This window comes from Peromyscus leucopus, chromosome 22 (genome assembly GCF_004664715.2).
Source record: "Peromyscus leucopus breed LL Stock chromosome 22, UCI_PerLeu_2.1, whole genome shotgun sequence".
Lineage (NCBI taxonomy): Eukaryota > Metazoa > Chordata > Mammalia > Rodentia > Cricetidae > Peromyscus > Peromyscus leucopus.
Window position 1 is genome coordinate 42,998,756 of NC_051081.1, and position 13,196 is coordinate 43,011,951.

At 44.1% G+C, this 13,196-nt stretch overlaps 1 pseudogene; it reads right to left on the reverse strand.

Moving 5' to 3' along the window:
- Window positions 1-9,581: 9,581 nt before the first annotated feature.
- Window positions 9,582-11,612, reverse strand: LOC114692043 (annotated as a pseudogene).
- Between the last annotated feature and the right edge of the window lie 1,584 nt (window positions 11,613-13,196).

A 13,196-nucleotide genomic window follows, 5' to 3' on the forward strand; every position in this document is an offset into this window, starting at 1 on the left:
CAGTACTGTTTTCTAGGATCCACTTGTACCTCTCTGGTTTCTTTCCCCACTTCCAGGTTTCTCATCTCAGATCTAACTGGGGTTGCCAATCCTGCAGCCCCACCTTCGACTCCAACACACCTCAGAGAGTGTTAAACCAACCTCAGACCTGACAGCACTTCCTTCCTTGCAGACTGAGGCAAGACAAGCTCTAGTACTTATTGACCATGGTAGAACCATCGGGCAGACACGGCTCGGCCAGTGCCTTGAGGACCAAGTGTCTGAGTTACAAGCTCTGGACAGCTCCCACTGCCAGACTTAGTCGATTTCTGTAGCACCTTGGATAATGGGCCCAGCAAAGCTTTGACACAGCCATTCACTGACCGTTATTAGGTACCTATCTCTGTCCAGGCCCCTGTAAGAGGTCCAGCACAAGAGAGAGCGCCTTGTCCCCCTACTCCACAGCATCTGGGTTGTAACAGTCTTTTGCTTCCTCCTCAGTCCACTGAGCCTGCACCCTGCACTTTTTTCCCTGTTCAGTTTTTGAGGCAGTGTCTTGCCGAATCTAGATTTCAGTCCACCATCTTCTTACCTCAGCTTCCCAAATTCTAGGATTATACATGGGCCCCTGCTGTGTCTGGTTAGCGTACCGATGTAGAACATTTCCCACCTTCCTAGGCCCTCCATTTTCCTGGTAACAATAAAACCACCTGCTATCTGAGGTCAGTCAGTAGTACTTATTCTCCTAAAGCTGCCAGAAGGGTGGTTTCTGGGAGGGGATGGAGGTGGGCATACTAACACAGGAGATTCGACGGCAGCAGAGGGCGAGCCAGCCATGAGCATGCCACAGGTGAGCTTGTGCCAGATGGATTGATCCTGCAGTCAGGTCCTGTACATGAATGAGAAGTCCTGGCGCTGGTCGATTGGTACCATGTTGGCCTCCAGGAAAGAGCAACATGAACACCTTGCATTCAGGCCAGCTCATTCAGGCTCCTGTTGCTGGCTGCACTGGGGTCAGGTGACGAACACGAGTGAGAACATTTTGTTTGAGTTCCAGAGCAGAGACAGTGAGTTCCCTTGGGCTCCCCAGATGCCACACTGACTCCCGGACTTGACTTCCCAGAACTCACTGCAGTGTACAGTCATGGAATGCAGAGTCTGTATTGTGCCAGTGCCTCCAGTGTCTTGGCTGGTTATACTTCAGGCCCCGGGGCTACTGTTGTAGGAAGAGCAGAAGCGGGCTCTGAGGAACACACCAGCCTGATGCAGCTCAGGAGCTGGGAGTGGAGTCAGGCCAGAGACAGTCCAGCGGCCTGAGATTTCCAAGGGCCACAACAAAGGCCTGAGGCTCGGCCCCTCTCTGCTACTTGGGAAGGGTTCCAAGTAGCTACCACTTCTTCCAACCATCATCAAGTCATTAGTCGCCATTCCCCATCCTGCACACACATGTCAGGCTGCAGATTTGCAAGTTCCCTAGCTGAAAGCAGGAAAGCGCAGGGCATTCAGTCTGACACATAGTTGGTCTTCATTGACAGCCTGGTTCTTTTGTCTTTGCCCTTCTTGTCCAATGTCTGCGTCAGCTAAGGCCAGATAGGACAGAGATAAACAGTGGGAGCTGGAAGCCAGGAGGTGGTGATGCATGCCTCTAATTCTAGGACTCAGGAAGGCAGAAGCAGGAGGATCTCTGAGTTTGAGGCAGCCTGGTCTACAAAGAGAGTTCTAGGGCAGCCAGGGCTCACAGAGAAACCCTGTCTTGAAAAAACAAAACTAAACAAAACAGTGGTGGCTAGAGAATGGGAATAAAACAGGGGCGGCATCTTTGTGACTTTGAAGCCTGTCCTCTCTCAGTGTGAACTGAGATCCCCTTTTGGTGGTGATAGTGAGACAGGGTCCCCGTTAGCCCAGGCTAGGCCTGAACTTGGTAAGTAACTGGATGTCCTTGAACTTCTGATCTTCCAGCCTCTATCACCCGCATGCTAAAATTACAGGGATGTATTGCCATGGCCACTTTATACAAGGCTTGGGGGGAGGAGGGAATCAATCTCAGAGCTTTGCATGCTAGGCAAGCACTCTACCAACTGAGCTAAACCCACAGCCCTAAGATTCTCAAAAGAGACAAAGAACAAGACTTTGTCCTCTTACAAGCCTGAGGGCCATCACCCCACCCCCAGGTGGGAGCTCCCTGGATGAGCGGTCCCTCTGTTCGACACAGTCATGCACCTCAAAATTTCCTCAGGCTGAGAGCCCTTATGCCATGGCTGCAGCTGTAGAAGCTCAGGAGTCCGCTGAGGCTCCTTTCTGGGAAATAGTGGTCTCTCTTGCCTTGGCGGTCTCTTTTCTGTCCTCAACAAAGGGCTCTGGCAAGTTGCGCAGGGGATGGGAATGCCTGTTCCTTTCTGGAGATGGAATGGCCAGAACAAGACCCTGCCTCTCAGACCTCCATCAGGACAGGCAAGTCCCCTGGGATGAGCACCTACTTTTTTTAAACTAAATAAATCTTTAATTTTTAAAGAAAAACTAGCAAGAGTAAAGTACACAGATCTTAACTATATACAAATCTAAACATTTGAGAATATTTGGTAAATATAAACACCCCCCTTTTTTAATATCATCACTTAAATAAAATTATAAAACATTTTTTGTGACTTCAGAAACTTCTCTGGTCCTATCTTGTCCTCTTCCCGTCTGTCCACCACACCCCAGCTTGGCTATGTCCAGGAGGCAGGTGCTGAGAGACACACAAATACTAGAGCCCCAGGTGCCCAGGCTCCAGTCATTGGGAAGGAAAAATCTATCATTACTGCTTTTCCAGAGAGAAGACTGCCTTGCAGGGGTTAAAATGCTTAGGCAAGATGGAATGCAAAGGGTTTGGATTTATTGCCAGTTGCTTTATTTAACACATCCAGAGCCTGGAAACAACACAAGTGTCTTGGGTAGGTCCTACCTTTGTTCAAAGTGAATTAATAGACAGAACAAAATGAATAAAAACGTGTGTAAAAGGAGAGAGGGTGAAGAAACCTGGGGAAAAACAAACAAAATGTCCTTAGCAACCTGTAGACCTCAGATTGAAGAGACCGTTTACTGTGGCTGATAAAAGCCACAATGTAGCTTGAGTTTTCCTGCCTTGCCCACAGTCAGGACAAATCTCTGTCACCCGCCAGTCCCACAGCCGCTCAGACCCAACCAAGTAAACACAGAGACTTATATTGCTTTCAAACTGTATGGCCGTGGCAGGCTTCTTATTAACTATTCTTATATCTTAAATTAATTCATTTCCATAAATCTATATCTTAAAGTAATCCATTTCTACAAATCTATACCTCGCACGTGGCTGGTGGCTTATCGGCGTCTTCACATGCTGCTGGTCATGGCGGCGGCTGCAGTGTCTCTGGTCATGGCGGCGGCTGCAGCCAGTCCTTCTGCCTTTCTGTCCTTTTATTTCTCCTCTCTGTTAGTCCCGCCTATCCTTCCTGCCTAGCCACAGCCAATCAGGTTTTATTTATTGACCAATCAGAACAACTTGACATACAGACCATCCCCCAGCACAGCCAAGTGCAGACCATCTCAAACACCTGCACTCAGGCCCATGGTCCTAATCATCCTCTATGCGGACCTGCTGGGTAACGCCACAAAGAACCCAAGAAGGGCTCCCACAGGACATACAGAACATCCCACAGCACCACAAATCTTGTGGAAAGATTTTATAGTGTCCTTGGTGGAGGCTGTCATCTTTAGGCGCTGTCTCTACCCTACTTCCTCTAGCTGCAGGAAACTGACATACAGAAAGGCTAAACTGCCAGCCAGCCACATAGTAGAGAATCAGCAGGGTGCCACTACCATCTCCCTCTCGGACTTGTGGCTTTGGAACTCTGTTCCTCAGACCTACACCCCATCCCTGTAAATGTGGTTGCTAGAAGTCCTAGGCAAAGCTGGTAATCTCCATGATTAGCCCTTTGACATTGTTCATAAAGGACTGTCACCAGCAGCTACAATGATAAGGACCTAATCACATGACTTTTCCATTCTAATTGCTTCTATATATATTCTTTAAGGAAGAAATATGTTAAAGATGAGTTTCCAGAAGTCTTTCTGAAGAAGCACAGAACGTAGAGGGCAGCCTAGACCTAAAGAGACTAGTGGACACATGGCCACTTATTATGTCCACCCGCCATATCTGGCAGGTAAAGTGCTTGCCTGGTTTGACCTTTAAGGAGTATCTCTTGACCCCCAAGAAAGAATACACCATAAGGTGGAGATTAATTTTTAGGGCTGTGATTCCAAATCCATTTTTCCGTATTTCAAAATTCTTAGAGTCAGTAAATCCATAGAGAAATAATTTCCAGAGAAGTGAAGCTTGTTTTATTTAATAGATCAGAGGAAATTGGGGTAGCACTTGTTATGGCAAGACAGCACGCAGAGGGACTTGTGGGCAGGATGACATGCTGTGTGGGTCCATGGGTGTCTGTGTCTCTGTAATATAGTGATGGGGCACACGGGGTTGGGCTCAGAAGGAAGCAGGAGCTCCCGCTCTGGGACTGATGTGCTGCTGCTGGGCATGGTATTCATAACTCACGTCTCCCTGCCTTGTGACAACCCCAGTGTCACAGAGTGGGGTCTTAGCATCTTCATTACATCCAGGCCCCAGGGCCAGCATCGTACGAGAGGAAGAATTGATTTTAATGCACATTTCCAGGTATAGTCCATGTTGGGGAAATCAAGGCAGAAACTCAGTCAGCTAGTCACATCACATCCATTGTCAAGAGCAGAGATTTGAAGACTTCCATGCTCCCTGCTTGACTCTTCTTATGTACCAGGATTTTCCACTGATAAAGAGTTCAGGTCCCAGGTAATGAAACGATTCTGTCCATCTCAGTTAACAATCTATAAAACCCACAGCCATGCCCAGAGTCAACCTGATCAAAATGGTTCCTCATTTTGAGTCCCTCTTCCCAGCTGACTCTAGTCTGGCTCCGTCTGATAATAAAATCTAACAAGCACACTGCCCCAGCATCGTTTCCAGGCTTAGAGCAGATTTGTGCCTTGACTCTGGAGTCTCCAATTGGACTGTAGACTGGATGGTCTTCTGCATGGAAAGACCTGCAAAATAATGTCCTGAACATCTTCTGCCCATAAGGAAACTCTTGTTATGTATGGCAGATTCCAGGTCTCTGGTCAGTACACAGCAAGAACAGATACTGTGAACGACACCAAACAGTGGACACCCACCCAGTACACACAAGCTGAACACACAGATTTTAGTCACACTGACCATCTCACTCTTCTTGTTCTTGACTGTGCCAGCCTCTTCCTCTGACACAAATGCCTGGGCCATTGCTATATCCATCGTAAACCCAACAAGATCTATATATTTCCTTTTAAGAGGCAATAACCTGAAGTCTGTTCCTAGCATTTCTGATGGACTTTTCCTTGGTGCATCATGTCCTTTTCTGTGCCTTTTCTTCTAGGACACAGATGGAGCCAGGCTCTGCAGTGGGTGCCCTCTGTGCAGAGCCTTGGTGAGCCAGGCACTGAGATGGCCCTGAAGACTTTCTGCTTTGCAGGAGTAGCCTCCATGAACATCACTGTGGATGTGCCTCTGATCAAAGACATCATGCACACTTCCAAGGCCATCAGAAAGCTTCTCTCTGACTTGTTTCTAGAGGACCAGTGATGCTCATGAATGCCTATGATATGTTACCTGGGCAATATGTAGTGTTTAGAGGGCAGGTTTGCTGTGTTGATCAGTGTTTGCATTTTTAGAAAGTTGTTAAAGTCAAACTGAATATAGGAAAAAGGAAATGTATGTTTTGGTTTTGGGGGGAGGGGCTACAATAACACGAAAGAGAAAATACTAAATGGGCTAGCAATATTGAGCAATAATTGCTTCACAGACATTTCACCCCTTGGTGTCATTACTCCATGCCCAAATAGCCCTGAATCCTATTTCTCCTGCTTGGTTGGTGGCCATGCTCTGTAAGCACCTAGTGATTTAATGCCCAAGCCAGCGGGCTGTCAATGGGGGCAACCCAGCTGCGGGAGAATGAAAGGGACGGGGAGAAATGAAGGAAGACAGCAAGACAGGGTTCTGATCAAGCTGCAAATTTTATTCTCAGCAAGGCTTATATAGCATGGGAGGGGGAGGGGGCAGAAAGGAGGGAAGGGGTGCAGTGTGTACTGGAGGTGCAGCTGAAGGGGGACGTGCAGCTGAGGGGGGACGTGCAGGGCATGAGGCTGCAGGATGTTGTGCTAGGTGATCAGGTCACTGGTCAGGGCCCATTGTTCTGTTGCTATGCTACCTGACCACAGGATGTTCTTTATCTTTGAGGGCACCTGGTTTAGGGCCTGTGGCTTTTTCTCTGGCCTAGCTTGTACTTTTCCATGGTTCATGTTCGGACCCTGATAATTTAGTCAGGTTTTCAAGAGACCTGTGATTAGAAGAACTAGAGATACAACAAATTGCTTTAGGGGTAACCATCATTTTACCTTTTCTTTTAAGTCTTGTTAAAGAAATGACATTAAATTAAAAATAGATGTTCTTTGTTATAGACCTGCAACTGTGAACATCCAGGGGTTTGGAAGCCTACCGGCATCCTCCTGGTTAGTCAGATTAGCCACAAAGGCCTGTGTTGAGAGGATGCTGTCCACTGTGAAGAAAGAAGTTGATAAAGGTGATCAGAGGGCAGGGGCAGAGCTGGCAAGGGGCAGAGGGAGGTCAAATGCACAGGAGAGGGTTCCCTGTGGACAAGGATGTCAGCAAATGTTTTCTAGGTTCTATGAGGATGAAGAAGGGCTCCCTCTGTCAGAAAAATTTTCCTTAAAATCTTCTCACTGCTGGAATGGGCACCTGGAGTCTCCTCACACCAGTTAGCCTCACTGAAAGCTCTGGAAGTCCTCTGTTGGAGGACTCACTCAGGGAGTAAAGAAGTCATGGCAGCGAGTAGCACTGATCTAATAAAGCAGTGCACTGCACACAGTCTTGGTCCTTGCCTGTGTGCTCATTGTTTCTACTTCTTGCATCACTCCTGTTATCACAGCACAGATCAACAACAAGGGAAACACACACACACACACACACACACACACACACACACACACACACGAGTGTAAGCAAAAGCTGCTGTGGGTGTTCGATTCTTCACCATACAATAGTGCATCAGCTTTTCCTGACCCTTTCCTGATCAGCCAATACTATAGTGAAGGACGTTTAGAAACCAGAGGTGTGTTATAGAGGTAGAACAAGGTCGTGATAAATATCCCTGAGATCTTGCCTCACTTCCAGCACCAAAACAAAAACCAGACCATGTATGATAGTAGGAACCCTGAGGATAGGTTTTAAGAGTGTATTCTTCTGGTCTGAATTTTTTAAATGCACATGCCATTTCATGTATCTGCCATACAGGTTTAATTTCTATTTGTTTGTGTCTCTGCATGTGAGTGCAGAATTGTGTGAGTGCCCCTCCATGTGTGCTGAGGCGTGAGGTCAACCTCACGAGCCATTGAAAGTTTTTTTTTTTTAAATGTGTCTGTTGGTAGACATTAATTATGTACAACATGGATTTCATTATGATGCTTTTATGTAAGTATAAAATGTGCTTTGGTCATATCCACATTCTGTTATCTTCTTGTCCACTTTCCCCTTAAATTTGTATAGAATTTAAGCAATAGGATAAAAGCTTGGATGAACACGTTCCTTTGAAATTTCATTTTGTTCTGCTTAAGTTTACCCACAAGCTCTTTACTCACTTATGTACATGAAATCTTACCTTTATGCAATTTCCATGAAGTTAAGAGTTATATACATTTATAACACTTAATAAATTATATGAAGTCAGGATATTGTTCTCCAAGGCCTTTTCTTTTCATTATTATTACTTACAACAGTTTTAATAAATTCTCTCAGGAAATATGTCTGTAGAAAACCTTAATATATACTTGCTTATATTCATCGGTTGTAATTTACTATGTGAAGAGTCTTATGCACGTTGTATAATTAACAGCAATTTTTTTCCTTTTTTTTTTTTTTTTCAGTATTCCAAGACAGGATTTCCATTGTGGAGCCCTGGAACTAGCTCTGTAGACAAAGCTGTCTTCAAACTCAGAGATCCACGTGTCTCTGCCTCCTAAGTGCTGGGATTTCATGTATGCATCACCATTGCCTGACAAAATTTGGTACTTTTTAGTGTAAGAACTTTGCTCTGTTTTTAAATATTATTAGTCATACAGCTGAAAACATGTTATTTTCAGTAAACTAAAATTAACCACTGATTTTATATCATTTACCTTCAGATAGTCTACTAATGTCACTAAAGAGAACGTCTGAAGAACATGGTTTATTCTTATTTGGTGTAATGGGGTTGCTCGGGTGTAGGTACTATGTCCAAATGCATCACTATACTCACACTAAATAAGTGCAATTTTATAACAACGATTCCAATGCAACATGCTTTGAACTAATTTTAGTTGATATCTATGGAAAATCCCAACCTACTGCTATCAGAGATTATTTTGCACACCATTACACAATCCCATGTCACATTCAGTTCATTGTGAAATTCTGGATCATGTTTTACTATTTTTGCTTCCATAACTATATTACACTTAATGCGATATCTTTCATGTGAACACAATGTATTCTGTCACTAAACTATACTGACATCTACTTTCTATGTCTTTGTACATTATTTTAAATCAGTTTCACACATTTCCTATATTTGCTAAAAGTGATTATAGAGAATAGTATAATTTACCTTTTTATACTTTTGCAAATAACACTATTAAAATTATGTATTTTCAACAAGAAGATGATGTTAAGCATGTTCGATTTACAACACAAATTCAATATAATCCACAGAAAATTCACAAAAAAATTATGACAGGAAAGCTGAATCCAAAGCTATGTGCCATGTGGAAAAACTCAAAATTCTTTTTTTTAAATGACTCCTTTTATTAAAAGGTTGGGTTTATAGCATGGTTTATTGTATTATACTTATACATTTTAACTTCAGACGGAGGAGCGGTTGGAATGACTTAGCTTCACCATGTATTCCACATATTAACATGCAGTTACCACTGTGACTGAAATTAGATCCGATGGTATCATCTTAGAAATCAACCAACCCACAGACATCTTAGGCTGGGGTGTAGTGACTGTTTTCATGAAGTGCCAAGTTCCACAAAGCAGAGCCTGACTTTTTAAGACCAGAGGTGATCAAACCCTGAACCACCTCAGCTGACATACAGATAAATCCAGACTGGTATAAATCACGGAAGACAATTTTTACTTCTTGTGGGATGAAGAGCTATTTCTTAAAAGGCATAAATTGTATCACCTAGTTCTTTCCCTTGTAAGTTCAAGGTTTAGTATTTGACCCTTCCAATTTATTTTCTTATGTATATTCAGGTCTGACACATACCTTTCAACAGCTGTGTAAAATGAAAACTAGAAAAGCCCCAACCCTTTTGGCTCAAATTGTTAAGTCTGTGAAGTTCATTGTCATTCAACTGCATTGTCAAGGATCTGTTGCTTACCAGATTTGACAAGCTAAAGGATAGTGACTCCTTCCAGGAAGACTAGAAACCCAAGAGCTCTGTCATGGAAGATGGCTTTTTCTAGGGGCGGGGGGTGGGGGGACGGGACAGGACGGGATGGGGCTAAGCTTGTTTTGTGGGAGGAAAAACTTCTCAGCCAGGTGTGGTGTTACTTGCCCTTAATCCCAGCAAAGGCAAGTGGATCTGAGTTCCACTCCTTGGCTTTCATGCCTTCATGCTATCCCCTACGGTTTCATAATAACAGCTTAACCAACACAGAAATGGCTGCTTAATCAATAAGTTTATTATCTTTTTGAAAAAAATCTTCATAGAAAATTGCTTTAGCTCAGCAGCCCTTTCCTGAGCTCTGAGGAAGCTTGCCTTCTTTTGAGCAACCCGATCACTCTTCTGGGGAAGAGACATTTTGGGTCAGTTCTACCTCTTCTTCTTCACTTCTCTCTTGGGCTTCTTCTCATAGACTGGATTCTCTCAGATAGCAGCATGAGCTTTCCTATACATCTCCTGCACATCTGGAGTCATGTTGTTCTTGAGGTACTGAGAGAACTGTTTCTTATAAGCATCTTCATCTTCCTCCATCAGGGAGCGCATGTAGTCTGTCACATTCTGACCCATGATGTGCTTACGGTGTACCTCTGCGTTGAACTCCTTGCTTTCAGAATCATAACCAGAGAATCGTTTGGTACTATGAGAAATAGACAAACCTCCATCCACAGCTCCCTTCAGGGCCCCAAGAACTTTATTGGCAGTTGTAGTTCGGGCAAGACCTGCATCCAACCAGCTAGTGAAGGCACCAGGCTGACCATCAATGCTTTCCACATTGTATTCATCTCCAGTCACCTCCACAGGTGCCCTACACAGATCTTGTCCATGCCAAACCTACTGAGAAGCCTGCAGGCCAGCAGCAGGCCAGTGCTATAGGCGGCAGCATAATCTGTCAGGCCAACTTTCACACCATACTTGCGCAGCTCGTGTGCATATGCTGCGCACACGATCATGTCCCCTTCTAAACGGGCATAGGCAATCTGGCAGATGATATTTCTGTTAGTTACATGAACTATCATCTTGTATTTGGGTGTGCTGTACTTATTTTTGTCTTGGATCACCAATCGTTTCTGAGCATAGTAGTCAGTTTTACCCTCTCACCGCCTTCTAAATCTCACTTGGTATCTCTTAAAGTAGGCCTTATTCTTGACAACTTTCACAAACCCCATTCTACAGAACAGCAACCCGGGACCATGGCTCCACAGACCTGCGGGTCCAGTGGCACCAGGGGGAAAAAGCTCAAAATTCTTAATAGGATTAAGACAAACTGGTACACACATTGACATAATCCCATGTCACATTCAGTTCATTGTGAAATTCTGGAGCATGTTTTACTACTTTTTACTTCCTCAATTGTATTACACTTAATGCGATATCTTTTATGTAAACATTGTTTTCTCTGTCACGAAACTATACTGCAGTCCTCCTTCAATGTCTTTGTACATTATTTCAAATCAGCTTCAGATTCACACATTTCCTATTAGTTTGCTGAAAATGATTGTACAGAATAGCATAATTTACCCTTTTATACTTTTGCAAACAACACAATTAAAATTATGTATTTTCAACAAGAAGGTAATGTTGATTATGTTCAATTTACAACACAAATTCAATATAATCCATGAAAATTCACAACAAATTATAAGAGGAATGCTGAATCCAAAGCTTTGTGCCATGTGGAAAAACGCAAAATTCATGATAGCATTATGACAAACTGGTACACACATTGACATAATGTGACTTTTGTACTTAAGTAAAATCCACAACTCTATGATAGCACCCATGCTACCGCCACCCGTTCACCAAGCAACGGGCTGTGAATCGAAAAACAGAGGCAAGTGTAGTGGGTAGCCATTCCAGCTTGGATCTGGAAATTCCAACCCCCACTGAGACTCTGGCAACTGTCACGCCTACGAGGCGGGGCCAGGGGAGGCGCCTGGAGACCCGTGAGCTGGATGGGGAGGGCTCTCTTAGTGCCGGGAAGCTGAATGGTGAAGATTGACTGTGCAGAGCTCCGGAGAACACCGCTGGATTGCGTTACACCTTCCCCAGACCCTGCGACCTACCTTTCACTTAATTTGTGAGTTACGCCATTAAATAAATATCCTTTTAACTACGTGGAGTGGCCAAAATAATTTCTCCAATAGGCAAGAGACAAGGGTCCTTTGCCACAGCAGAATGTGGAATGCAGTTTATTGAAAGAGGGAGAAAACCTTAAAGAGAGGCTTACAGAACAGTCGGAGAACCCTGGAGGGCAGAAGTTCGCTACTAATATTAACAATCTTGCATCTAAGCTGTTAACGCCAAAAATGCAGGATACACAAACAAGGAACTTCCCTTAAGCATTCAGGAGAGTGGAAACTGGCAGAGAATTAACATAGAGAGAACATCACGGTCAAGGTCAGCAAGCAAGGCAACAGCTACCCAAAATGGAAGCCAGGGCCCTACATACAACAATGAAGAATGTGTACAAGATTTGTGAAAGAATAAGGGAATAGAGAGAAAAAGCAAGAACAAAAGCACAAAAATATAGTCAAGGTTTCATCAAAAGACCTAAGGGAACCCAATCAGGAAAATGTGAACTTGAAATAAGTTACCTATGACTGTACATCTATAGAAACTACGTGAGAACAGACTGCACAACTCACATAAAAATAACACAAAAATGACCCCTAAACTGATATATTTCTGACTCTACAGCTACTACTGATCTCTCTTCCAATCAGAGAGCCCACCTGCTCTAGAGCTCTCTGGAAATGAAGGTGATCAGAAAGATTAGCTATGGTTATCCATCGCCTCAGTCCACCTAGTGGTGTCAGGCAAACCCAGTCTGACTGATACCCCAAATAAAACAATGTTGAAGAATAATGTCTGCTTCCTGCAACATGGATTATGGTACAAGATGTGGAATCTGCCTTATCCACCAGCTCAACACCATGGTCACCCAAGGAACCTCTGCAGCTCAGAAATTCCTTTTGTTCCCTGGAATTGAATTTTTCTGAATCTTGCTATTGTGGCTGGTGATAAAGGAAAGTTAAAAGGATTCTAATCAAGAATATCTGAAAGAAGCTGGGCGGTGGTGGCACTTCCCTTTAATGCAAGCACTTGGGAGGCAGAGGCAGGTGGGTCTTTGGGAGTTCGAGGCCAGCCTGGTAAACAGAGCGAGATTCAGAACAGGCACAAAACTACAGAGAAACCCTGTCTCGAAAAACTGAAAAAAAAAAAAAAAAAAAAAAAAAAGAATTTCTGAAAGTTGACCCCATTACCTCCTTTCTGCCACTTTCTGAACTATTTATAAAACTTACCACACAAACTGTGAAATTAATGTTAAGAATTTCTACAAACCATGTCTTCATTTTCCCAATCTCTATTCCCAGTGCACACCAAAAGCAATGCCAAAGTGTTGACACAGGACAGTGATAATATACACACCGCATCTCCCTAGCCAGGCCTGCAGAGCCTCCCCATTCCTAGGGAATGCACAGAAAGGGAGGCTTAGAGGAGAAGGGCCACTGCCTGGGTCAACACATCCACCAACAGAACCAGACTGTCTCATGGTCTACCCAACTCCCAGATGACAGACAGCTCAGCGAACAAGCGCTTCCTGAGTGGAAGGCCATGTGCCC